General features: G+C 37.9%; 1 long non-coding RNA gene and 1 pseudogene across 5 annotated transcripts in view; both read right to left on the bottom strand.

Annotated features, from left to right (window-relative positions):
- The window catches only part of LOC143673550 (uncharacterized), a 237,028-nt gene that overhangs the window by 130,747 nt on the left and 79,832 nt on the right, over positions 1–26,449 (bottom strand). For 4 of the 5 annotated variants that reach the window (XR_013170441.1, XR_013170440.1, XR_013170442.1 and 1 more), the window contains exons 3-4: positions 12,260–12,394; positions 1,104–1,226 (exon numbers count right to left, since the gene is read on the bottom strand). This is a non-coding gene — a long non-coding RNA (uncharacterized LOC143673550). The remainder of the gene's footprint in view (positions 1–1,103; positions 1,227–12,259; positions 12,395–26,449) is intronic. The other variant, XR_013170443.1, reaches the window with a different exon arrangement.
- On the bottom strand, positions 21,667–22,697 carry LOC143661039 (serine/threonine-protein phosphatase 6 catalytic subunit pseudogene; annotated as a pseudogene).

Genomic DNA, 26,449 nt, shown 5'->3' with positions numbered 1-26,449 from the left:
GCCATAACACTTTTCAAGAGCCACTTATACATTTATTTTGCTTTGTTTCAGATAATAGGCATACTTGAGCACATGGTAGAGAATGCCTCATTCAGCTCTTTTCTAATCCCCTGTACAATGCTTTACCCCACAACTCCCTTGCAGCTTGGGTTCTGCAAGTACCTGGCTCCCACCAAGCAGATATACCTGAGCAAGAACTGGAAGGCAGAAGGGAGGTGGGAGACTTCAGTTAGTGAGCCTAGTGGTAGAAGCATTTGGCTTTTCAGCAGCCACAAAAGCAGGGATCCAAATATCCGATCCATACTTTTGTGAGGGTCGAGAGTTCGATGAGATATGCATTTTTGTTGGCGCAACTTGACACTGTGAGGGTGTGGTCCTAGAATCAACTTTTTGGAAGCACTTTTTTTTTTTAACTTCAATTTGCATTTATTTTATGATGAATTCATTCCTGAGCCATAAGTTTTTGTGTCTTTAGTTTCTTCTGGGATATGTTTATTTATTTTTTATTGTATTTATTTATTTGTTTATTTTTGGTGCAACGTCCTCTTCTGGTTTAGGAGCAATTTGTTCTTTTCTCAATAAGGATGATCTCAGTCAGAGTGGCAGGAGGGCCTCACATATCCAACCATGAGCTCTATAAGCCCTGCAGTGAATCCAACCATGAGCTCTACAAGTCCTACAGTGCATCTTAGGGGCTTTGTTCACCTGGATGTGCTCAGTGACCGGAGAATCAACATCTAAACTCTTAAGTTCAGCATTACTCTCTGCATTTTTAAGCATGTGCAACAAAAAAATCAACTCTCTTTTTGGGCCACCCACCCTGCATTCAGCCACAGTGTGGCTGAATCCAAACAGTGGACTGGGCTCACCTAACCAACGTCATCGTTGTGATGGCGGAATGGCACACATTCCTTCTGTAAAGTGGCATCTTCCAGATGCTTGGTGGCTTTTCACTTATGCATACCCTTGGTGGCATGGGTAGTTTCTCAGGTATTCTTAAAGTGAACCTGAATATTTGAATCTCTTGATTTGTATGATTTTGTGCAATTATCTCTGTCAAGCAAATAGCAAACCATTTTCAGAGATCACCCCGGGTCACTTACAGGAAGAGCTTGCAGTAGCTTCTTGATCCTCACAGAGGGGAAGAAGGAATGTGGTTTAGAGTCCACAGTTGTAACAATGGCTTCCTGGTCCTTCAACTTCCTGATCATCCCCAATCTTCCTTCCTGTGGCAAAAGTAGCAATGGGTCAGTTCTGCAATGTTGCTTTCACAGTTGTTCTTGGTATCTCTACCTACAGCCTACTGTCCAAGCCCTTGCACATTTTTTAAAGCAACTAATCCAGTGAATTAAACCCATTCTACAATTAAACTTTGATCTATATGTACACTAAAGTGTTTTCATGTCATTTTTTCTAGTTTGGTATCTTTTTGATTTATGATTCAAAATTATTGACTTTCTCCTCTGGAGTCCTATAGCCCATTCCCAAGGGCACAAAGTCACTTGCATACCTGAGATGGAAAGAAATTAAAGCCATCTTCATTTAATACATTCACTCTTACTTCTTAAATACTTATAATGTCACCTCTGTTCATCATGACTTCAAGTCAGAGCACACGAACACCTTGCAGAATTGGGTTAATTATACATCAGCCCCTTCTCTGTAAGGTTCAAGCCCCACCAAGTAAACAGGCAATTGAAGGGAGTTCCAAAATCAAAATTGTTTTAATGATTTCATATCTTCCAAGTCTGCATTGCAGAAGCCTCATCTCTTACTTTGTTGTGCTCTATTCCTTCTAATCATCCCCAAATCAAGTAGTCTGAGATTAAAGGCTACACAAATCTACATTGTTATGATTCTGGAAAAGCCAAACAGAAGTGTTTATATATATATACTAGAGTGTGGTATGAGCAGCACTCTTGACCGAGGAAGAATCATCATTAGCTTTACAGTGAAATTCTTGAGATGTGACACAAATACTTTTTCTTCATTTTTTATTATCAAACCAAAACAACATACAAACATGAACATTAACATACAAATGTTCCATGCATGGTGTGCAATCAATAGCTCACAATATCATCACATATTAGTATATTCATCACCATGATAACTTTTTAGGACATTTGCATCACTCCAGAAAAAGAGGTAAAAAGGAAAAAGAGGGTGCATGGGTGGTTCAGTGGTGGAATGCTAGCCTTCCATGCGTGAGACTTGGGTTCGATTCCCAGACCATGGACCCCTCAAAAAAAAAAAAAAGGTAAAAGAAAAAATTCATACATGCCATACTCCTTACCCTTTCCCCTCATAGACCACTAGTATTTCCATCTACTCAATATATTTTAACCTTTGTTCCCCCTATTTTTTTCTATACCCTTTACCACTCCCTTTCATTGTTCACTAGTATTTCAATCTACTCAATTTAACATTTGTTCCCTCTATTATTTATTTATTTTTAATCCATATTTTTTACTCATCTGTCAATATCGTAGATAAAAGGAGCATCAGACACAAGGTTTTCACACTCACATAGTCACATTGTGAAAGCTGTATCATTGTACATTCATCTTTAAGAAACATGGCTACTGGAACACAGTTCTACAGTTTCAGGTACTTCCCTCTAGCCTCTCTAATACACCTTAAATTAAAAAGGGGATATCTATCAAATGCATAAGAATAACCTCCAGGATAACCTCTCAACTCCATTTGAAATCTCTCAACCACTGACACTTTATTTTGTCTCATTTCTCTCTTTCCCCCTTTTGGTAGAGAAGGTTTTCTCAATCCCTTGATACTGTGTCCAGTTCATTCTAGGATTTCTGTCCCATGTTGCCAGGGAGGTTTACACCCCTGGGAGTCATGTCCATGTAGAGAGGGGGAGGACAGTGAGTTTGCTGATTGTGTTGGCTGAGAGAGAGAGAGAGGCCACATCTGAGCAACAAAAGAGGTTCTCTTGGGGTGACTCCTAGGCCTAATTTTAAGTAGGCTTAGTCTATCCTTTGTTCCTATAAGTTTTACATGAACAAACTCCAAGATTGAGGACTCGGCCTATTGATTTGGTTGTACCCACTGCTTGCAAGAATATCAGGAATTCTCCAAATGGGGAAGTTGAATTTTCCCCCACAAACATTTTTTCTATGTGAAGTTTAATATGCTCCTCTTCAACTTACAGGGGAAAGATCATGAAAGAACCTATAAGAATAATTTTTAAAAATTTAATTCCAACTCCATGTCTTGTTTAACTCCTAAGAAAAATAAAATTATTATATTTTATTTCATATTTTTCTTTTAATTCCCGATTTTACCTGGACAGAATTTGAAGCCCTTTTTTTCTCTAAATTCTTCTATCACTATCCTTTGATTTTACTGATCAAAGGAAGCAGTTATAATATGTGTTTATGCTTTCATAAAATGCCTTTCTCTGCATTGCTTATTTTATAAAGATCCTTTATGAAAAAGGAGGAGAGGATGAGGAAGAAAAGACAGAGCAGAGGGAGAAGGCAGAAAGCAAAGGAAGAAGGAGGGGGGAGAGCAGAAAGAGAAGACTTTTTATTTCCCCCCTAGAGAGTAAAATAACACTCGCAGGCACTGAAATTACAAGTTGTTGGCTGAGGACTCGTAAAAAACATTCCACCTATTGTCTCTGCTTTGATAATGTACTCTATGCCTGGTGCTCAATAGTCTGGCATTTAAGTGGTACATTGAAGTTTATAAAATATATTTGGCAGTTTGCTTTGGATTAATTATGACTACTTTTTCTGACTCTGGATTTGGAAAGAATCAAAAAAAAAGGGGGGGTGGAGTGGTTGGCTGGATATAGAGTGGGAGGAAAAGATGATGCACATGCAGGCAAAGCAAAGTGTTTTCTCAGTGGGACAATGGTCTGGCCTGAGCCCTCAGTCCCTGCGCACCGAGCAGCTGCCTGGGCATCAGCTGGTGGCACTGGTTAGGGAGATTGTCTTCACCGATGAAGGGCTAACCCATGCTTCCCACTGACTGTTATATCAGACAAGGGCAAGATTTGGTCTTGGAGGACTGAGGTAAAACACTATCTTACCCATGCCACCTACACTGTTATCTCTTAGAGGTGCTGGGGGATTTGAAAGGGGTGATATTTGCAAAGCCTTTTAAGCTCTCCGGAAGAAAGTTCAACTCTTTCTAGTAATAAAAATGGTGTTGCTCTAAATCCCTAAGTAGACCCAGGTATAAAAGTTTCAATCTCAGCCAGAATTGGGATTTCAACGCATTTTAGATCCACCAGATAAAGAAAATACTAACTCTTCTACAGTGTGAGAATGCTAATGTGTGATTTTTTTTTTTTTCAGATTTAAGCCTAAACCCAGGGAGAATGGGTTAGAACAATTGAACTAGAAACAAAACAACCAGAAAATCTAACCAAAATAGAATATCATTCAGGCTCAATAAACCTTTAAATGCTTTCAGTATTAACAAAGAGTGCACAAGTTCTCTGTGGCAAAAAATGTTCCTCTGCTAAAGAACATTAGAAGCTTATTAAGTTGAGATGTTGTGCACTCCTGGATGAGACAACCTGATAGTATGCATTATATATTCTAACTAATCTATAAATTACATGCAATTCCAAACAAATTTTAGTTTGATATTTTTTGAGAAATCTAATGAACTTGTTCTCAATATGTGTGGAAGGAACAAAAATAAACTTTTCAAAGTTAAAATTTCTTTGACTTTTCAAAGTTAAAGAAAAGGCAAGAACTTACAGTTACTAAAATCCATTACAGAATCTTAGTAATAAATATGTCCAAGAAAACAACATAAAGTAAATTCCTGGAATGGAATGGAGAGAGCTCAGAGATAAAATTATATATATCTATGGAAAATGATATATGATTTATTGTGGATTTGTGGGATCATGGGAAAAGATGGGCTGTTCAGAAAACCGATTCTCTTTATATGTATACAAACTTACACAAGCACATACACAACTGGATTCCCAAACCAACACAGGAATCTAGATGGATTAGACTTCAATGTGAATGATAACATTATAAAGATTATAAAAAATAATGTAGGAGGATTACAAAATAAAAGAATATACTAATTTTTTCATATTAAAAATTTCTGTTCACTGACAGATATCAGGAACTAAATTAACAGGTAGGTAACAGGTTTGGTGAAGTTATTTGTAATGTCAAAAAATATAAGGGGGGTGAGCAATGGTGATGCAGTGGCAGAGTTCTTGCCTGCCATGCTGGAGACCCGAGTTTGGTTCCCTGTGCCTGCCCATGCCAATAATAATAATAATAATAATAATAATAATAATGGACTTAATAGGCCATACACATGAAGCTCTTGAAAATCAACTAGAAGTCACTTACAATAAACCCAAAGGGCTAGCAAGCATATGGAAACATGATCAAATTCATCAGTAATAAGATTTAATAAATTTACCATTATAGACCATGTCAAGCATTGATGGGACAATGGGGATATAGGAAGCATCATGCCCTGCTGATTGGATGCATCCTGCCACAGACCTTCTGGAGACCACACTAGCTAAAGTGAATCAGATGCCAGGTAAGTAATCTCCTCCTGTATATATATATCACTGAAGAAAAGGGGACAGATATGTACAAGGGCATTTAAGTGTGGTATTGTTTGAGACGGTGGGAAGTAGAGGGGGCAATGGGCAAGGACGTTTAAGTGTGGTCTGTACTGGAGGACTGGATAAATAAAACATGCTGAATTCACCCTATGGAATACCATGGAGCACTTAGAAGCAACCAATTAGATGTACATGCAACAACACTGACAAATCTTAAAAAAAAAAAAAAAAACATGCTCAATGATTCAAGGAAGCAACAATAAGATTTGGAGCATAATTCCATTTCTAGCCATTAACATATTCATAATTGATAATTTATTAGTATATATATAAATGAAAGAATACACATAAAACATGCTTGTTTGTGAGGTCGTTTAGTTGTTAGGTGGGAAAAGGAAGACAGGATTGGGGGTAGCAGGGTCTAAATCAACAAGTGAATAAGCAAACAAACAATGGGGTCCTGCATGAAACTATGAGGACAGTGGTCCATGAACTAATCAAAGAGTTGTAATTTCAACTCTGTAGCAAGATAAAAAAAAAATTGTATAAAAACCCTCCGGAAATGCAAGTCTTAGGGACTGGTCTTAGCTCCTTGCCTTCAGGCTGCACTGCTTAGCTTAACCATTCTCCCACATGGTTCTCCCAAACTCCAGAAGCTCCTGGGTGCATCTGTGGTCCAGCATCTCAACCAATTTCCAGAGGGGAAAATAAGGAGGAAGTAACTTATCCTTCACAGATGCTCTCCTTTCATTCTACCTTTGGAAACACCATTCTCTTTCACCCCTCCTTCAGTTATGGGAGTTTTGAGTCTGATGGAGCTGGAGGAGCCAGCAAACTGAATATTTTAATTTGCTTAACACTGTTTGTTTCTCCCTGGGAGAACCATGGTTCTAAGGGAGGAAAGCACTTTGAAGCCTGTTTTTAGTTTACCAATACTGCTGGAATGCAAAATACCAGAAATGGGTTGGCTTTTATAAAGGGGATTTATTAAGTTACAACTTTACAGCTCTAAGACCATAAAAATGTCCAAACTAAGGCATCCATAGAAAGATATCTTGGCTCAAGAAAGGCCAATGGCATCTGGAACACCCCTGTCAGCTGGGAAGGCACATGGCTTGTGTCTGCTGGTCTGTTGCTTCCTGCTTCTGATTCCAATGGTGTCCTCTCTAAGCATCTATAAATCCTCACTTAGCTGCCTCAGGGCAAAACTCTGGGTTTCATCTCTGAGTTTAGTATCTCCCGCAGCCAGAGATTTCTTCTCTTCAGGTTCTGGCTGTTCCTATGAGTTCTTGCTTAGCACCCAAGCTACATCTGTCCACACTCCAAGTGTCTCAAAATGTCTGCCTCTAAGCTGTCTTCTAAAATATTTCCCTGACGGATATCAGGAACTAAATTAACAGATAGGTAACAGATTTGGTGAAGTTATTTGTAATGTCAAAAAATAAGGGTGGTGGGCAATAAGGGTGTTGGCTCTTTTAAGAACGCCAGTAAACTAACCAAGACCCATTGTGAAATGCATGGAGTCGTATCTCCAGCTAATCAAAAGGACCCACCTACAATTGGGTATGTCACATCTCCACGGAAACAATCTAATCAAAGATTCACCCCTAAACAATAGGTCTGTCCCCACAAGTGTAGGTTAGGATTGAAAGGACGTGGCTTGTCTGAGGTACATAACAGTTTCAAACCAACACAATGCCTCATTTTCTTTCATAATAAACACTTAATATCACCCTCTCAAGTTGGTTATGATGAGCAACAGTATGCCCTTCTAAAAACAAAGGTGAAATTTGCCACTTGGCGGGTCATCCAAAATGCTGTTTGGAAAGCGAAACTTACAAGCATGTTATCAGACTAAGTTTATTTACAGTTCTGTGGTTATCAATTACAAAGACAATTAAATTAGCCAGGTCAAAAAGCCCATTTGAACTGAAGAACTCTATTATAAAATTAAAGTTTGTAGAAAGCTCCCCTCACCAGCCCTTCACACTGAAATTGATGGAGAAGCTTTTTGTGTTTGTTAAAATTCAGAAAGGATTAATAGCTTTCATGTTGGAGAATATGGCTCATAAGAGTTTAAACCACTTCCCAACGTAGATGAAGAAGATTTCATTGTTTTATTTCAGATATTGTGATTCTTCATAGAATCTACAGAAGGGAACTTCGGAGGAGGTGGGGAACTGTTCTCAGAGAAGCATAATCTGACTGCTCCATGATGGTATGTAATCTGCTCTGTTACAGCCAGAAGAGTCAATAAGTCAAGATGTGGCTTTAGCTGCGTCTCAAAATAAACACTGGAATTCTTCATTAACTAATCAAATACAGAGTTCAAATGGAACTGTGGTGTTCTTTTTTTGTGGGGAATAAGAATGGATTGCAACAAGTATCTCAGGGTTTTGGAGGCCACTCCAAGCACAATTTCTTTGTCAACCTCAGATCACACTGGCATACTCACTGTGACTCTGAATTTCATTAGGCCTCTTTTCTAACTCAAGAAAAGGAAAGGAAATGTGACTCTCAGGTCCAGTAGCCCTTGCTGTAGCTTGACAACTGCATTCTAGCCTGGGATTCTGCTTCTCTAAGATTGGTGGTATGGCATCCTTTGCATATATTTCTTTTTGCTTCCCTCCCTCACTCTCCCTCTCCTTTCTTTCTCTTATTTTCTTATCTTCATTAATATAGCTGTGTTCTTTTTGTAACAGTTTAAAATCCAGATGAGTGAATTGAACCTTTATCTCCAACTTAAACCTCTCTCCTAGATGCTAAACCAATACTTCTACTTGCCTCTTGGAATCTCTACCGAGCCCTCTCATATGCAACAATTCCAATCCCAATTATACCATCAGTCTCCTCAAACTGTCCCTCATGCATACTCTATCACTCATTCTCTATCTAACCCAATGTGGAACCTTGGAAGGGTCCAAGCTTGTTCCCATTTCCTCACAGTCTTTCACAAAAGCCCCGCCACCATATCGAACACCTAAAATTAGGCAGCCTGAGTTCAGACCCCAGTTCCACATTCTTTGATCTCTGACAAGTTATGTAAAATCCCTAAGCCTCATCTTCCTCATTTGTTACATAACTGTCATCATCATATCTGCCTCATACTGTTTTAGGGATAAAAAAAGATGCCCCATGTAAAGCACATCACGCAGTGCCTGGCACGTAGTAATTTATAAAATGAGCTAGTTTTATTTACCTCCAAATTACCTTTTAAATCTGCCTCATCCACTCTCTTCCCATGTCACCCCTGCTATTGCCTTCAGGCTTTTATAGACCCTTACCAAGACTAGAAAAGTGGCTTCCTACTGGCTTGCTGACAACCCGACAAATTCCCATCTCATCCATTTACTACCCTGCTGCCAGTGACACCTTCCTAAAAGCCTAATATGACCATGTAATTCCATGACTGTAAAACATTAGTTGTCTTAGCATGGCTCTTAAACGAAAAACTTTTTCTAAAGCCATGTAAGGCACTTCACACTGGCCCCAACTATTATGTGGCTCATCCTCTACTCATTCCCCTAATTAACTCCAGTGGGGAAGGCCAGTGGCAGGCCCTGCTCTTTTGTGCGTCCCTGTCACGGCACTTCCTCTTCCCTTTTTCTGTAATATTCCTCTCCTCCCTCCCGTTTAAGAGTCTCCATGATCCAGCTCACTGCACACCTACTCTAGAAGGCTTCATGACATCTGTAGCAAAGTTAGCCACATCCTTTTCTCGGGTCCTAAAGCCCTTTGCGTTTGTCATGTTATTAACACAGCATGTTGCATTGTGATGGTTTGTTTTCAAAGTGGGTATCAAGACAGGTTTGAAGAAAGAAGAGAAGATATTCGTTCCCTAATTGAAGGATCCTGTTTTCCGGACCTCCTGACTCATAGGCACATTCTGTCTCTGAGAACCTACTATATCTGCTTTTCTTGTAGGCTTGAAGTCTCCCCCACGATCCTACTAGGATTCCAGTGGGGATGTTGCATACAGTGAGGCTCCTTCAACCATTTGTCATATGACCTCCATCCCCCGATTTGCCACTGCTCCCATCAGAACTTGGCAAACTCTAGCATTTATTTATAATACCCAAGGATAATACTATCTGCTAACAGTTAAGAGGATTTGGAAAAGCTAAGGAATAGTTAAATAGGAATTCTTATATTATTCACAGAGATTGATTATCTAAATATAGTGCTTTAATAAAAATAGGGTCTGTGGTATATTACTTTAAAGTTTCCAAAGGATTTATGAATAAATTTGATCATCTCAGCAGCTCAACGCTTTGGCAGGAAAAATATCATAATTTCTACTTTACTGGTGACAAACTTGAGGCTCCGAGAAGTTAAATGATTTTATTCAAGTTTACAGAGCTAGTGAATAGCAAATCCAAGAAACCACATCTTCTGCCTTATAATGTACTATTCTTTCCATACTGCCATTTATTTGTTTCTTCTTTAATTATCATACCATATTATTAAGGCTTTCACAAGAATTCTAGGTATTAGTAAAGATTTTGCTAAATATTTCAGGGAATACCTTTATGAATATTTGCACAATTTAAAATTGGGTTTCCTTTTTATGATGATAAAAATAAATATACATGGGTTCAATTCCCGGAGGCTACGCATGCCAAAAAATTAAAAATAAATTAAAAATAAATAAATGTTCATTATAAGAAACTTGAAAAATGAACTTCAATGAAAAATAAACTATAAATTCGCCTTTTGACAAACACTGTTAATGTTTTAGTTAATTTCCTTCCAATCTTTTTTCTGTGAATGATTTTATTTATTTGTTTGCTTTACACAGTTATGGTCACATTTGAGTCCAATGTTTTATTCTGCTTTTTTTATGTAGTTTGTCATGAGCATCTCTCATGTTTTGAGAAACACAAATTGCCACAATGTTTTGGAAGATGGGACTGGAGGATCTGAGCTCTGAAGCCTGAGTTATGTCTTCCAGGTCCTCCAAGACCCCAATGAGTAGAGAATAACTTATTTGTATGTCCTATGATCTCTCAAAGTGGATTGAATAAAATGAAGCTTTAATGCCAGTTTTACTCTATATTGGGTGGTAAACTAGCCCTTATTCAAAAATACTCTAATCACTATAAAGCAAAAATCATTTCCAGTGACTTCAAGTTTCAATTGTATTGCTTTGACATGTAGGGTATTTAAAAAGTACATTTAATTTTCAATCTTTATCTGGGGATGTGGTATCCAGGGTCAAGAGAGGAATGAAATATAATAATGAAAAGATATCAAAAAATTATGGAAAATGCCCAAAGTTAGTGGATCATTTAAATTCTGACAGAACCATAAAATGAAATCGTCTTAGACATTCCAAAATAGCAGGTGTTCCATGAAACCCTAGGTGCCTCATTTTGACTTTCTGAATAATGATTAAAATGGCTAAATTTATTTAAGTGCCTTATTTCCCTGTCATGAATCTGCCATGGGTGGCGACATGGTATTCTAGTCAGCACCATGGAAAAGAAAAGGCAGTTAGTTAAAGAATATTGGGCTGAAATGGACCTTAGAGGATATCCAGTCCAAAGAATTAAATATGTGACTCTGAAGTTAGACTGCATGGGTTTGAATTCTAGATTTTTCAGTTATTAGGTGTGTAACAGACAAATACCATAATCTCCCTGGGACTCCGTATTCTAATCTGTACAATGGCATAAAAATTGTGCCTGTTTCTATAGGACTGTGGTGCATAGTGAATGTGATAATCCATGTAAAGCTCCTAGAACAATGCATAACTCATACGAAAACCTCAACAAATACTAGCTATTATTATTTTTATCACCTATTTTTACAGAAGCAGAACCTGGGATCTAGGGTCAATAACCAGAACAAACTATTTTTATATTAAATGAAACTTAAAATAAATATATTGACCATTCGTTTAATGGACATTCTCTGCTTGGATTGGAAGAAAATGATTACACTATGGTTTGGCAAAGTTTTGCTTCCTATTTCTTAAACTTGATATCTTTGAATTGAGCTCTTCCCTGAATTTGTAGACCCTTGTGAATTACAGAGGAAATTGAATCAATAAATTTCTGATTCACTTATCCTTAACTCATCAAACCATCATTAGAGTTATTCGATGTCTGGGGAAGCCTTATGTGCTCCTGTGTGTGGAGGTAAGTATGTCTTCTCCTTCTGAACTAATAAATTTTTTCCAGCCAGCCATAAATAGCAATGATGTGCAAAAAGTGGAAGCAGCTCTAAATTCAGAATGGTTGAAAATCAAGGGTGCCTTATTCTAGGCAAATAGCAGCCCCTCAGTCTGCCTTAACAACCTTTGATTTTAATCAATTAACCATTTCCATCTCAGAATGCATGCTCTTTCTCCAAAATAATATTTATTACCTATCTACCCTGTGCCAGGTACTATTCTATCACAAAAGGAAACAATAAAGAACTTGTTTCTGCTCTGACCTGACTGTCTGTGGCCATCCTCTGAGTTGGCCATGGGGCTTATCTGGCAGGGAGATTGAAGTCTTTTAAGGGACATTTGAGGTGGTGTATTCAGTGGTTGAGCTTTGAATTCCCTGGTCTTTGACTCTGACTCCTCCAGCTAATTGTTCCATGTTTTTGGCCTTGTCCATCACACACCAATTTGGATCCTCCCTTTTCGGGGAAACTAAGTCCCCCATCCAGGTTTGATTTCCTTCATACCTTTGGTTCTAATATCAGTTTTTTAACATCAGCAATGCTCAAGGCTTTGACTTCTCAGTTCTCCAGTGCTAACATAGATGCCTCCTGGCAGAATGGATACTTCTAGACTCAGCGCCCGCACATCTGGAATAGAGACTAGAGAGAAATCATAGCAAGCATTTGGGGCACAGAATACTAAAATTAGCAAGGAAGTTAGGAAATGAAAGAGCTGTCTGATATTCCAGAGGACAAGTACACAAAAGGGACCCTAGAACACTCCTAGAGCTGGTTGCTAGTGTTTTGCTACAGTCTGAAATGCCCACAATTCTAAGTATATGGTCAAAATAAGAGACATATGATTTTGCTAAGACTGTGGGCAGACTAATTTACTCCCTGAGTGATGTGGCCTGAGAAATGAGCAGTGTAGGTTTTGTTCATAAATGTATACCTGGAAATCCTTTGTATTTGTCTAAGTCTTATTTCACTTTTCTAAGCCTTAGCTTCGTCAACTGTGAAAATTAGGATCTAACTCATAGGAACTTTTGTGATAATTAAATATTTTTATGCATGTGATTCATTTAGAACATATTAAATATTCAGTTAATGTTAGCTAGTGACATATATCTTATTTGCCTTAGAGTAATAGGAGGCCTAAATGAATCCCAAACAACAAAGGGACTCTGGGAGAATACTGTTAACAGAGTTGTCAACTCTATGTGTATAGAAAGACACCAGTTGCTTAAATTTTTTTACTTTGTAAGCTGTGGAAATATGTAAACCGGGAAGGAAAAATAAACATGTAAATAAATACATAAAATGAATTAAAATGCTGGACAAAGCCAGGCATCTGATTAGCAGCAGCAGCCAGCTGAGACCAGCCTTTCAACTGCATACTGCTAAGAAGCACATCTCTGCTAGCAGAGAATTAAAACATCAAGAAAGAGGCAGAGCTCAAACAGGGAGTGCCTGGTGGAGCTGTGCTGAAACTAACATAAATAAATAAGAACACTTCCTTTTAAAGACTTTGAAAAGAACCAGCACAATGTGCCAAGAAGGAGAAATTTACACTCTGCTCACTCTGGATGCACATATAATGTAACTTTGGCAAGGAGGACTCCTGTTGAAATTGGGAGGTGGCTTGGATGGGGTTAGGGGCTCTCATTTAGGGATTCGGTTTCTTATACAACTTCTTTTGAGAGGGCAGGAGTTCATAATCCACTCTTTGATATATGTATGAGATATCAGGGCGTGCCCTGACTCAATGAATTATGGATTTAAAATCATCAGAGGTGCAGTATGGAGTTGCAGCAGAGACCTCAAAGAAAGCTGCAATTTTTGGGAGAGCTGTGGGGACAGAAAAGCAGACATTTGGCATGTATTACTGTGTAGATTTTTCAGGTTCTTCCGCAGGCACCTGTCTTCTTTGGATATGCATATTGACATATCATATACACCCATTTATGTGTATAAGTATTTACAAATAGTACATATTATAAAGTTTCTTATTTATTAAAGTAATAATATTCATTATAGGAAAGGCAGAGTGGGGGGTGTTTAGAAGAAAAAGTCTAATCCTGCTGTCATTATTAAGAAGCTATAGATAGAGTTAAGTGGTCACTATGGAAGTTATTCTTCTGCATTATATAGATATCACTCTTTAGTTTTTAGTGTATTAGAATAGCTAGAAGGAAATATCTGAAATTATTGGACTGTAATCCAGTAGCCTTGATTCTTGATGTTGATTGCATAACTATACAGCTTTTACGGTGTGACCGTATGATTGTCAAAACCTTGTGACTGATGCTCCCTATATCCAGTGTATGGGCAGATGAGTGAGGAAAAGAAAACAAAACTAATAAATGATAGGGGATGTGAGGGATATGGGATGTTTTGGGTGTTCTTTCTTTATTTTTTATTCTTTTTTCTTTGGAGTAATGAAAATGTTAAAAAATTGATTGTAGAAAAAATGTGATGAAATTGTGGGAAAATATTGATTGTAGTGATGAAAACACAACTATATGATGATACTGTGAACCATTGACTGTCCATTTTGGATAATTATATGGTATGTGAATGTATGGCAATACAATTGCATTAAAAATAAAAAAGCTGGAGAATGTTCCAGAAACTACAGAGTTTGAAATCCCCTATCACATGTCTTGCCTCTAGGGCTATCCCACTTCTGCTATGATAACTTGTCACAAATGGCTTGCTCCTGCCCTATATCTCAACACCCATGCTTCCCCATGAGCTATCTACTGATGCGTCCTCAGAAAATGAAGTATCTCCATAAATGCATTTTCTAGCCAGAAGGAGCAAAAGCAATAAAGACTCATCTCATGGAAGTCGTTTCCTGTCTTTAAATCACATGCATGTGTTTCTGACTGGTGGATCCTAAACCAAATCCAGAACTCTAGCTGCAAGGGAGTCTGAGAAATGTTCTAGACTCGTCATAAAGGAAAGCGCACAAGAAAGAGAACGGAATGGATACTGAAGGAAGCAATCCTCTGGATCTGCCACAGTGTTGTGCCAGACAGAGAAAACAGCAAGAGCAAAGACAGGAAGTTATGAAATTACATGCCATCTTCAGTAATAAAAAGAAGTTCTATGTGGCTAGAATGAAGAATAGGTGTTGGGGAATTATGGGAAAAGTCACAATAGGGAAGTTGGAGCAGATTATGAGAGCATCTTTATGACCTGCTTAGGACCTTGAACTTTAGCTAATAGACTCATATTTACCAAATTTCAGACATTTATCTGACAACTATACAATTTTTGCCACCACTATATCCTATCATTTGGCTGAATTGACTTTCCTTAGAGTTATTTTAAATACTCAGTGTTTTTACCATACTCCATTCTAAGTAATATGTCTGTGAAATCACAGATTTGATGTGCTAGCTATATTCTTTTGTAAGACAAATTACGAAATTACAGTAAGTGTAAAACATTTAAATTTTTTTAAAAATGTATATATCACCTAAAGTCATCTCCTGTGTCACCAAAAGTTATATGTGTCATGGAAAATACTAACTAAATAATGAAGAACCCTGAAGACATAAATATGTAAATGCCATATCAGATAAATATTTAAAAAATGTAACTGACATCAATGAAGTTGCTGGATTAAAGACAAAATTAGAGGTATAAATTCAGGTAAAAGTGAACTATAACTTGAATTGGGGCAATGTCCATAGAAATGACAAGGAAAGAACAGAGTTGAAGAGATTTCAAAGCAGAGAGCAAAGGACCTGGTGACCAACAGATTTGGGAAGTTAGATTGGTAAGAGAGTCAAATATGATTGATTATACAGTGATAGCTTAGCTGACTGCTCACTGCTAAATGTTACATTTAGCTGAGGTAGTAAACACCAAACGTTTTGATGTCAGGAGACTTACGTGAGAAGTTCAATTGGACATGTTGAGCTTTGTGGTGCATTTGGGTTATCAAGTAGAAATAAATGCCATGATAGCTATAAATATGTCTAAAGTTCAGAAAAGGAGTCTGGGATCAGATCAAGTTTGTAGAGTTATGGACCCATATGTGGTTGGTTAGTTAAAATCATAGAAGTAGGTGTTCTTAAATTTTGAGAGTATGCTAAAAGAAGGAAAACCAGCATTAGAGACTGAAAAAGAACTATAAGAGTGATCCATAGAAGCCACTGAAGGGAGGATTCCAATAAGGAGATTTGGTTGACAAAGTTGAATCTTAGGAAGATAGGATCATTGGATTTGGCATGAAGATTTGGTGCTCTGTAGTTGAGCAGTTTGCATGGAGCTGTCAGAGCAGAAGTTATATTGTATGGAGCTGAAGAGTGATGGGATGTAAACAAATGGAAATGTAACTTTAAGGCCAGTGGTTCTCAACCAAGAAAAGTTTATTTTCTGGGGAATATTTGGTAGTGTCTAAAGGCTATTTTGGTTGTCACCACAAGGGGGATTGCTACTGACATTTAGGTGGGTAGAGACAAGAGATGCTGCTAAATGTCATGCAATGCACAGGATAACCCCATGCAGCAGAAAAGTTATCCAGCCCAAAATATCAGTAGTGCTGAGGTTTAGAAAAATCTTGCTTTCAACAAAGCCTTCTCTGTTGGTTTGTACCCTAGAAAAGCCGTATTCTATTCATCCATTCTTGTGGGGGCAAACCTATTTTGGTTAGGTTGTTTCCATGGTGATATGACTCACCCAATTCAAGGTGTGTCAATCTTTTTACTGAATTCCTTCATAACAAGGCACAGAAAGCTCAGAGCTCAGGAACGTGTGGAGCCCAGAGCGATGTAACCAAGACACACAGAAAAGAAAAACATCTCCAGAGAAGCTAAGAGATGAAGTCTAGAGTTTGCCCTGGAGAGGCTAAGAGAGTAAGAAAAATGCTCACAGAAGCTCAGAGATGTTTTGGAGAGAAGGACCAGCAGACATTGCCATGTGCCTTTCCATATGACAAAGGAACTCCAAATGCCAGAGCCTTTCTTCAAAGAAGATACCTTCCTCTTAATGCCTGAATTTCAACATTTGCATGGCCTTAGAACTGTAAACATCTAACTAAAATAAATCCCCATTGTTAAAAGGCAACCCGTTTTTGGTATATTACATTCCAGCAGCTTTAGCAAGCTGAGACACCTTCAAAGTCTGCCTGTGAAGAAAAGAAGAGGGGAGTGGTTTGGGGAAAGAATCAAATATTTTCTTAGGAGATCTGAGCATAAGAAAAAGGGGAAAGAGAAGAAAAGGGAGAGAGAAAGAGAGAATAAAGAAAGGATCGATGGTCTAGTATTAGTTCATGGAGATAGAAGAGAATATATTCTAGAACGTAACGGAGAAACTAAACTTGGACAACAGAAGGGATCTTGCTACTCCTCATCCACTACTTCTGATATAAGGAGGAAAACAACAAATAGGACAAAATGTAGAATGGATAAGACCTAGATGAGGGGCTATTTTGGGGGGAGAGGAGGGTTTATGCCTGGGAAATAGAGGGCCAAGTTATCATGGGGAACAAGGGAGAAGATAGAAGGTGGTAAATAGAACAGATCTTAGGGAGGATATTAAAATTTGGAGTTTTAAAAAATTACTGTTGCAAAAGAGCAATAAAGAGATGAGTTAGTAAGTATTTAAAAAAACGTTTTTTATTGTGAAATATATATACAAAACAAAGAAAGAGAAAAGCAGTAATTTTCAAGGTACACTTCAACAAGTAGTTACAGAACATATTCCAAAGTTTGTTATGGGTTACCATTCCACTATTTCATATTTTCCCTAGATGTTCTAAAATACTGGTGGCTAGAAGGAATATTAATATAGTGATTCAGCAGTCATACTTGTTTGTTAAATTCTATTTACTTTCTTATATCTCCTCTGTCTCCTTTAACCCTTTTCCTAATCTATAGGCATCTTTGGGCAATGCCCATTCTGTCTTTTTCATGCTGAGAAGGGGTATTGACACTAAAGGATAGGGGGATGTAATTAATTGATAATCCTGGAGAGGCTGGTTCATCTAGGTTTCAAGATTTATCTGACCTAGGAAGCCTCTGGAAATTATAGGTTCCAGGAAAGCAAATTTAGTGCATGAAACTTTTATAGAGTCTCAATTAAAGCCATAGGTGTTCTTAAGAGTTAACAGGAGTGATGTCTGTTGGAGTTTAGCAAACCATGGCAACTAGCACTATCTAATTGAAGCTTGCACAGGAGTAGCCTCCCGAATAGCCTCTTGGTTGTATTTGCTCTCTCTTAGCCACTGATGCCTTATTTTATTACACTTCTTTTCCCCCTTTGGGTCAGCAAGGTGTTGTTGATCTCACGGTGCCACAGCCAGACTCATCCCTGGAGTCACACCCCATGTTTTCAGGGACATTTTCACCCCGAATGTCATGTTCACGTGGGGGGATGGGGGGTAGAGATTTTCCTTGCAGGGTTAGGTTTAGAGAGAGGCTGCATTTGAGAAACAAAGGAGGTTTCACAGAAGCAACTCTTAGGCTTTGTTATGGGTAGTCTTAGCTTCTCCACTACATAAATAAGTTTCATAAGGGGCAGGCCTCAAAATAAAAGGCTTGTCTTATTTTCTTGGGAGTCCCCAGTGGTTGAGAGGGTACTGGGGTTTCTCAGGTAGGAAAATTTAATAGTTCCATTTTTTCCCCCTTTGGACCCTTAGTTTCCAGCCCACCATAGTCCGAGATGTGTCCTGGTATTACATTAAGCTATACAGAATTACAAGGCCTTGTTTCTGCTCTGGATTCCAGGAGTTGGGGTTGTTTAAATGAGCTATACAGACAGGTTGATTTAGATTGCGTGTTACATAAAACTTAAGTTCTAGACATAATAAACCTCTCTGCATTTTGTCTCACACAGTTACCGAAGGTTTAGAGAAAATACACTATCATCTTTTACCTGTACTCTGATTTCCTTAGTCCCAGCCAGATTGACTTCATTTTTAACTCTAATTGAGGCCTGATCTCTTTTCAGTTACTTTAACTATTATTGTATATTGCTGTGCTCATTTTCAGAGCTGCAGCATTCCATTTCTGGGTCTTAGATGTCACAGAGTTATTCAAAGTCCAGAATACCAGCTTGTAGCTCAGTGTCTCAGAACCTAGAAATACACTTACAACTTCAGACTAAGTGTGGTTGCTAGAAGGGTTTTCAATCTAGGCTCCAATTTTCTTATGGGCATTTTCTGAAGGAGACCTTAGCATATTTGTCCTATTGTTTCTGGGTTATTACACACAATACATTGTCCCCAAGGTTTATGCAATTTGTTGCATACTTCTCAACATCCTTCCTTTTTATCACTGTACCATATTCTATCACATAAATGTATCACAGCTCACCATTCTGCTTCTCAGTCATTGTACCCTTTGGCTCCCTCCATGTATTGGGCATCATGGATAACGGCCAAAATAAACAAACCTGGTCTTACAGCATCCTCACTTGGTTTCAGCAGCACTCTCAATTTTAGACAATTTTCATTGGTCCATAGCAACAAAGAACCAACAAACACAGTGTCACAGCTATGAAATTAAAACTACCCCTTATCACTTGTCCCTCCCTCCCCTCCATTACTTGCCCCTGCTAGTGCCGTGGTACTGTTGATGTCTTCCTGTTAACTATTGGCCATAGCATGCATTTTTAGTTGTCTCCCTATAATGCTCTATTGCTGACTTTTTGCCTGATATCAAACCTTTGAAATAGTTCATGACAGAACTTATTTATATTGTAGATTTAATCTATACATCCCCTTTCAATCATACTCATCTTCAATATGACAATATTACTTATAACCCCACTAATTAGTTATCACTTCTATCTGCTACCTTGCATTTAGGTTCAACCTCATTGGGTAGCCTTTCCCCCTTCCCTGTACCTCTAAGTCTGCTATATTCTATAGTATAGCCTGAGATAACCTTTACCAGAGTCATAATAGCGAAATCATGCAATATCTGTCCTTTTGTGTCTGACTTATTTCACTCAGCATTATGTCCTCAAGGTTCATCCACGTTGTCATATGCTTTGGGACCTCATTTCATCTTGCTGCTGCATAATATTCCACTCTATGTATATACCACATTTCGTTTATCCACTCATCTATTGATGGGCATTTGGATGGTTTCTATCCTTTGGCAATTGTGAATAGTGCCGTTATGAACATTGGTGTGCAAATGTCTGTTTGTATCACTGCTTTCAGCTCTGCTGGGTATATAACAAATATTGGTATTGCTGAGTCATAGGACAACTCAATATTTAGTTTTCTGAGTAATCACTGAACATTTTTCACAGCAGTTGTACCGTTATACATTCCCACCAACAGTGAATAAGTGTTCCGATTTCTCTACATCCTCTCCAAAATTTGTAGTTTTCTGTTTGTTTAATAGCAGCCATTCTTATAAGTGTGTGGTAGTATCTCATTGTCTTGATTTGCATTTCCTTTATAGCTAATGAAATATGCATCTCTTCACATGCTTTTTTAGCCATTTGTTTTTGCTCTTCAGAAAAGTGTTTCTTCATGTCTTCTCCCATTTTATGATTGGGTTGTTATTTTGTTGTTAATTAAATTAATTAATTTCACACAAAGATGTCAGCCTTTATCTGTTATGTGGTTTCCAAATATTTTCTCCCATTGATTTGACTGCCTCTTCACCTGTTTGACAAAGTCCTTTGAGACTCAAAAGCTCTTGATCTTAAGGAGTTCCCATTTATCTTTTTTTTTTTTTCACTGATTGTGCTTTGGTATAAGATCTAAGAAGCTACCACCTATTACTAGATCTTTAAGACGTTTCCCTCCATTTTCTTCCAGAAGTTTTATGGTACTGGATCTTACATTTAGGTCTTTAATCCATTTTGAGTTAATTTTTGCATAGGAGGTAAGGTAGAGGTCCTCTTTCATTGTTTTGGCTATTGATACCCAATTCTCCCATGTCTGTTTATTGAAAAGACTATTCTGTCCCAGTTCAGTAGATTTGGGGGCCTTATCGAAGATCAATTGTCTACATTTGGTGGTCTATGAGTAAATAATTATTAAGTCATATAAAAGAACAAGTTGGGTATTGAAATTACAGATTTGTGTGAGGAAACCAACTGACATAGTAATATGATTTTCTCAAGCAATATTCAGCAACCCAAGAACAGTTTCAGAGAAAACTGATGTTTTGGTTGCCAGGGGAGTGAAATTCCTAGAAATGTACATTGACGAGAAGAAGATTCTGGTTAGCATGTGGTTCAAATATGTTGGGAATGAGGGTCTCTGCCACAAGTCATGTCTTAAATGTAGCTCTTTACTCCCAAATGTCTTCTACTAGACTTCTAATAAATGATTGTTGATTAATATAAAATAATCCACTGAGGTTGGGAATAAGATCTCTTGGTAATTACTCTTCAGCAATAATAGTGAATCCCTTTTTCTGTTTTGTATCTGCATATATACTAAATAGATAAAGGATAATCAGATGATGAAGCTGATGATCTGACAGAATTTAGAGTTAGAATGTCCCTTCACATTTTTTTTTTTTTTGCCCTTTAGACCGATTTATTTTATACCCATTTAAAATATCCAACAAAGGACAATGAAGTTTACAGCTGGGACAGGTATACATAATCGAGGCAGTTGCAGTCCATCGTGCCCACTGAATAACAACTTTGCTGCTGAAATTTCTTAAAACTCAACAAACTAAAACAAAAGGCTGAATGATACAAAAAGAGGAGTATTTTGGTGTAGTCTGTTCTAATTGGCTTTTAAAAAAACCAAACACATCCTGTTTCCCCCAGACCAGTAAATAAGTAAGAACTACATGCAGCAGTGTGAATATTAAGACATTTCTCAAGTCTTCTCAAATGAGTCCAAGTTAGGGAAAGGATGGGGGAGAAAACAGATAGAAAAACATTGCTATAGACACCATAACAAACAATAAATTTAGATAATTTAAAATAAAAAAGGCAAGAGGCAGCATTTCAGCAGCAAAGTGCTCAATAAAAAGTATATTGAAGAGGGTAATACAAGAAAGTTGGGGTAAGAAGAGGACAGGAAAATGGGTCAGCAGGATGGGCGAAGGCCTCAAAGAAAATACAGCGTCGTCGTTCTGGGAGGAATAACACGTTCTGAATCTGGAACTGCCCGAAATAACTTTGGTTCCCTTGTATTTACATCTTTGAAGACCATAATCGAGGCAATATTTCCACAACGATAGCAGTAGTTAGGAGCAGACCATACTGTTACCAGCTTCTCATCAAACATAAATTTATAGCCTTCATGCACTAGTTGGTGTGCTCTGCAGACGAGTTTCAAGTTGTTGATATGAACAAACTCATTTGTGACCTTTGCTCCAAAAAGCCAACCTGCTCCTTGAGGACTGATTGCCCAAGTAGCCACATCTTCAGGATCTGACCAAACCAGGTCACAAAATGCTCCTTTATGAGGAATTTCCTGATTCCGTTCAATAGTTCGAATTTGATCCAGTGTTTTGATATCAGGAGATAAGCCACCATGAACACACAAAATCTGTTCATCTATTAAAGCTGCTACTGTGAGCATGTCAAAAACTTTGGTACAATATCTCCAGGCATTAGCATTTCCATATTTGGTTTGGCACTCATCATAAAATCCATACACCTGTGTTATCTGTCTACTCTCATGATTTCCTCGCAATAGTGTAATACGATCAGGCCACTTAGCCTTTAGTGCAAGAAGGTAAGTGAAAGTCTCCAAACTATAGTAACCTCTGTCTACAAAATCACCCATAAATATGTAGTTTGTGTCAGGAACCTGACCTCCAGTTCTGAATAGTTCACAAAGATCATAAAACTGTCCATGTGTGTCTCCACACACTGTTACTGGCGTTGATACTGGCTGAACATTTGACTCTTCTAAGAGGAGGTCACAAACATAGTCACATAACCGCTTTAGGTAGTTCTCTGGCAGGTACTTGCATAGCTGCGCTATTTCCACATACTTGTCCAAGTCTAGTGGTGCCATTTTTCCCTTCACATTTTTGAAGACCAAAACCTCAAGGAGTTATGGTTCTGCATTTACTTTATTGTAATTTAGTTTTGCAAAGATAGAACCTCATATTTTCTCTTCATTTCTACTCTTTTCAATGTGTCTTAATTCCACAAGCCTGATTTGCTCATTTTATTCCCAGTGCTTCGTTTGTGCTTTGTCCACAGTCTTTCGGTTCTTTTTCGCTCCAGGCTTTATTTGCATGACCTATTAATGATACCAGCTCATTTTGCGGCATGTGCTGTATCCTTAAGATATTTACAAAAACAGCCAGCAAATCCTCTGCTGCAATTAGGTCAAATAATTCTAGAAAATGTCTTTTGTTACTAATTCTATGGACTCATCATGGCCTTTTAGTGCTATTTTTTTTCTCTGGCATGAAAATAATTACTTCTATTACCATCCTCAAATAACAATGCTTTTTTTTCATCAGTCTTTGTCTGGAGCTGCCCATTTGCTCACTGACACCACAATTTCTAAAATGTTGTTTTTGTCCATAGTTATTTACCCCCAAAATTTCAGCTGAGTTGCAAGCATCTGGTTTTCAGCTCAGGTCAGCTATTTTCTAATCCAGATCCTTTATCTTTTCAGCTAAGCATATTGGAAGCTCAGATGTCTTCCAGATTATGTACAGAGGAGCCAATTTGGAGGCATAAGTCCATAAACTGATTGGAATACTACTTTTTTAAAAAAATACTGATTTATGTTGGTTTAGTTACCCAATAACCTGGTCTGCTTTCCCACCCCACCCCACCCAAACTACAAATAGGTGTCAGTTGGTTTTATCTGAGTATTTATCAGTGCATTATTGAAGTTCAAAGATCAGTAAATACATCATTTGAGTTCTTGTAGATTGGGATCAATTATTTCAACAAAATCAGTTATAGAGCAGTTACAAAGCAATTCTGATTCTAAATTGCAATCAAATAAGTCCCTCTATCCACCTACCCAGTGTAATCATATTTGGCACCTACGCATATAGACCTCCTCTGATGAGAGTTACCAAATTGTTTAGTTACAGTTTTTATATACAAACTTAAATTCCTATTGCTCAATGCACTTATCTAGGATTTCATTTCTTCCTTGAAGACACAGACTCACCATCTGACTCTTCTTAAAATATCTTTTGGAATTTACCAATCACCATGGACATCTGCTCTTTTTTGTCCACTCAGCATTTCCTCACTCATACTCATGGTAACAGTACTAATGAGTTTGCTTAGATATCTACCCTGCCTATGAAACTTGGGAGAAGCTGAGCCCCACTCAGCTCCAGATCCTGGTCCTAAGAAACTTAAACCAATTGTCCCATTCTAACCCCTGGCCTCAGAGCACGATTGGGATGAGCACATAACCCACCCAGGTCGATGAGCTGCCAAAAGATGTTTGCTTCTTTCTTCTAAGAAATATGCTTCCTCTTTATTCTTTGGAATCTAACAAAAGGGGAGCTGTCTTTGTGTAACTGAATAAGGAAGTGTAATGGTTAGGAGCAGACCCTCTGGAGACAAATTACCTGGATTTAAATGCTGGCCACTCTACTTGATGACCTTGGGCAAGATATTAAAACTTTCTATTCCTCATTATTCTCATATGTAAAATGGGGATATTAATAATCCCTGCTTGTTTTAGTTTCCCAGCTGTTAAGATGAATATCACGCAACGTGTTGATTTAACAAGAGGAATTTAATGACTCAGGGTTTTAGAGGCTATAGGCTTCCTCCCTCCAGGACTGAGTAACTTCTGGCTGGCCAGCAATCTCTGGGCTTCCTTGGTCTTTCTATCATATGGCAATGTATGTGGTAGGATTTTTCACTTTCTCTTCCAGGTTCCATTGACTTCCACGTCTAGCTGTTCCCATGATTTCTCTCTCTGTCTGATTTTCACTCTTCTTACAATAGACTCCAGTAATCTGGAATAAAGCACGACTTGATTCAGCTGGGCCACACCTTAAGTGAAGTAACATTTTGAAGAGCTCTTATTTACAATGGGTCCGCATCCACCAGAATATGGGCCAACACCAAGAACATGTCCAAACTGGGATACACACTAACAATGGGGTTTATTTTGAGGATTGTTTTAATTAATACATTCTAAGTGCTGAAAACAGTACCTGACATTTAGTAAGCAATATAAAATAAAATAAATATTGCTCCAGGAAGATGTTGACAGCCATTTTAGAGACAGAGTTTTAATAAGAAGCAGAAACTCCAAAAGGTAGAAAGGAGTGATAGAAAGTTGGAGTTTTATAGATAGTATTAACTACTGAATGAAGCCTCCCCTGAAGCCTACCCTAAGCCTGAACTTTTTGGTTATATGAGTTATAAATTGTGACTTTATTGTAAGCCAGTTTTACTTGAGCTTTTAATTATTTGCAACCTAACTATCCCTAACAAACCAGAGAAATGTCACCAGCTTTCAGGTAATGAGCACTGTTAACCATTTATTGCTTTGGGATATAAAGATAAACAAGGCCCAGAACTGTCTCTAAAGAGCTCATGTTCAACACATATTCACTGAATACCTACTATATGTAAGGCAATGTGCAGTCAATCAAGACATGTGGTTTCAGAATGGGAAAAAAAGCCATTCACATAAATAGTTATAATGCAAGATAGAAGGGTATTCATTCTCTAAGACAAACATAGATAAACTGCTCTGTAAATTTAAAGAAATCATGTGTAGATTGGGTTATTCAATAAATGTTCTCGAAGGGGTGTCATTTCTAAGACTCATAATAGAATCATTTCTAAGTGTTGTTCATCTGTTTTTTTTTTTATCTAAAAAGTATTCACTGAATACCTACTTTGTACCAAACTTTGTACTAGAAGCTAGAGATGTAATGTTGAACAAAATTAGATAGGATTCCTGCCCTCGTGGAGCATCAGTGGGGAAGAAAGTCACTAGCCAAAGAAGCACAAAAGGGAAGTACAAACACAACTATGATAAGTGCTAAAAGAAACAAAATTCACAGAGCCCCAAGAGTATGCAGTAAAAGGAACATGAAGTCTGCAAACAGATTATTGGCCACCTATGATAGACAAGGAAATTTCATATCAAAGAGACTGACTTCCTGAAGGCCTCTTAGCTAGCTGGTGGCAGAGCCAGAACCGGAACGCGTCCTCTTGAAGCGCCTGCTCTTAGATGAAGTTATTCATTTAGGTTTGAAATTATTTTTTCCTTGGCCAATCACAGTTCCTAGCAAAAAAAAAAAATGATCTCTGAAAACACAGCATCTGTCTCCCATGACCAATTAAAATAAATGCTTCTTTGAAAAATTATTTCATTAACATTCGTTTGCAGGAAGTATATAATTCCAACCAGCAAAAATAAGGTATTCTGAGCGACAGAAGAAAGGTTAGGCTCTGGTGGGTACGGGAAGAACATCTGTATTACATTTTCAGTACTAAATTGGTGTCATTTCTAGTGGTAGTCATTTTCCTTGCTTTTCCTTGTCAGACTTACAAAGAATGAAAACCAACTGAAAATATGCCTGTTGGGGGCGGGGGGGAGTGTCACACATGGCTTAGCCGGACTCTTCAGTGGAAGTGTTGACATGTGGCAATTTTGTAAAAACAAATGGTCATTATAGAGGGCATGACAGTCAACACAAATAGGATGCAATTAGCATGTGTCACCACTGGCTTCTGGTAGAAACATCTTAATAGACAACAAATATTAAAGGTCAGTGCATTGACACCAGCTCAGTTAATTAGTTCCTTGTTGTTTCT

This window comes from Tamandua tetradactyla, chromosome 2 (assembly GCF_023851605.1).
Source record: "Tamandua tetradactyla isolate mTamTet1 chromosome 2, mTamTet1.pri, whole genome shotgun sequence".
NCBI lineage: Eukaryota > Metazoa > Chordata > Mammalia > Pilosa > Myrmecophagidae > Tamandua > Tamandua tetradactyla.
Note: the sequence above shows the minus strand (reverse complement) of the source record. Positions and strands in the feature narration are given on the sequence as shown.